The sequence below is a fragment of the Cervus canadensis genome, chromosome 4, assembly GCF_019320065.1.
Source record: "Cervus canadensis isolate Bull #8, Minnesota chromosome 4, ASM1932006v1, whole genome shotgun sequence".
NCBI lineage: Eukaryota > Metazoa > Chordata > Mammalia > Artiodactyla > Cervidae > Cervus > Cervus canadensis.
The window spans coordinates 72609503-72611339 of NC_057389.1; the positions used below are offsets into that span (position 1 = coordinate 72609503).

The 1837-nt window shown below is 55.7% G+C and overlaps 1 pseudogene; it reads left to right on the plus strand.

Annotated features, from left to right (window-relative positions):
* The first annotated feature begins 558 nt into the window (after positions 1-558).
* LOC122440067 lies at positions 559-1375 on the plus strand (annotated as a pseudogene).
* The last annotated feature ends 462 nt before the right edge of the window (positions 1376-1837 follow it).

A 1837-nucleotide genomic window follows, 5' to 3' on the forward strand; every position in this document is an offset into this window, starting at 1 on the left:
CAAAAAAAAAAAAAGACAAAGAGGTTTCCTAACTGCAGCAGCTACAAACCAACAGCTAAAATAAAATACACCTGCATGCTCTCAACATATTAATACCTTGCCAATTTCCATTAGAATCTGGAGGGTCCAATCGTTGAAAAATAAAGGTTCAGTAAGAACAAAGTTATAGAACTATCTATTTAGGTCGCTAGGGCCCAGATGCCCGTGCTGAGTTGGTCCTCGTGGAGCTGGGGCTGAGGGTGGCCTGAACTTCCGGAAGTCACAGGCTCCTGAGATCAGAGCTGCGGATACGGATGTACAGTGTGCGCCCCTGGTGCCCAAGCACCCCTTCAAAGGAGTCCAGGCCTGGGAGCAGGGGACACAGAGGCTTGCGACTGACGTCAGCGAGCCAAGATGCTCAGGTGTGACTGACACTTGTGACTTCACCCTTTGAAGCCTCGATTTTCTCATCTGTAGAATGGACATAATGGAAGCTACCTCACAGGACTGTTGAGAGGATGAAATGAGACAATGCTTGTAAATCTCTTTGCAGGAGGGAGCCCTGGAGGCAGGACCACGGGTGGCATGAAGACCCCAGCGGAGCTGGCCATCAGCGGGATGCAGACCCTCCAAGTTCAGCACGGCTGCCAGGACGGCTACCAGATCAAGGTTCGACCATCATATGTGGAGGAGACTTTGTTTGGCAGCCCCGCAGGCACCTGGCCCACACCACGAGACTTTGACCCACCCTGGAGGAAGAAGGCCAACAGAACCAGAGGAGTGGGGACAGGGGTGTCACAGGCATCAGGGGCCAACGGGAGCTGTGAGTCCACCTCCTCCAGTGGCAGCACCCCAACCCTCACAACAAGGAAGAACAAATACAGATTGACCAGCCAGACCCCTTCTTACTGCGGTGAGTCTCTCTTTGGCTTCTGACCTGAGAGCCCCAGCTGGGAGGCCAAGTGGATGGTGAGGGGAGAAGCTGCAAAGTTCCATGCCCTCTTCCATACAACCCCAGCTATCCCTAGGGGCAGCCAATCACCCCACCTCAGGGAGACTCCAGCGCGAGCCGTTCACCCAGCTGGTCCCTCAAAGACCGAGTGCAGGGTGGTGGCCAGCTCCTGGAGGCTGTCTGTGAATGGGTTAGACACTCTGCGCCCTCTGAGGCAGGAGCATTCCCACTCCCTCACCCACCTACTGTCCCTGGCACAGGTCGCCACCCGCCAGCACCCCCTGCACAGATGGGCCTAGGGATCCCAAGCCCGCCCCTTCAGGCGTCACCTTCTAGAGACCCCTGATGACTCCCAGCGCTCCTTCAGTCAGTGTTTCAGTGTCAGCTATGCCCCCCACCCCCCAAGGCGGAGCCACCCAGAAAGCAAAGCCCCCTTGGAAGTGAGTTTCTTGGTCCTTTCTGTATATTTGCCCCTGGGGTCACAACCAGGGGCAGAATTTCAGAGGTTGGGGCTGGTAAGCAGGCCTTGGGGGAGACCACCAGGCATTAATGGAGCACTGCTGAGGACAGAGAGTGAGGGTGGGCACTTTCCACACTGATATGGATTGGAGGGTCAACCCCTGACATCCCTATCTCCAGTCCTGTCATAGCCACATGCTATATCAGTGCCAGCCCAGAGAGTCCCCAGGAGGGTTCCCCTACCTCCTCCATCAACACTGTCTCACGGCCAAGTGTGAATAAATGGTATGATCGCCAACCCGGAGGGTTCCTCCTCCCTCCCTTCACGCCAAGCTCCTGCTCAGGATAAGTTTCCAGCTGAGCCTGAAGGCCTCAGGAATTTTCCCAGGCACCATGTGTGGACCAGCGGGGAACACCAGGATCTGGGTGATATGTGGATGGATGTTT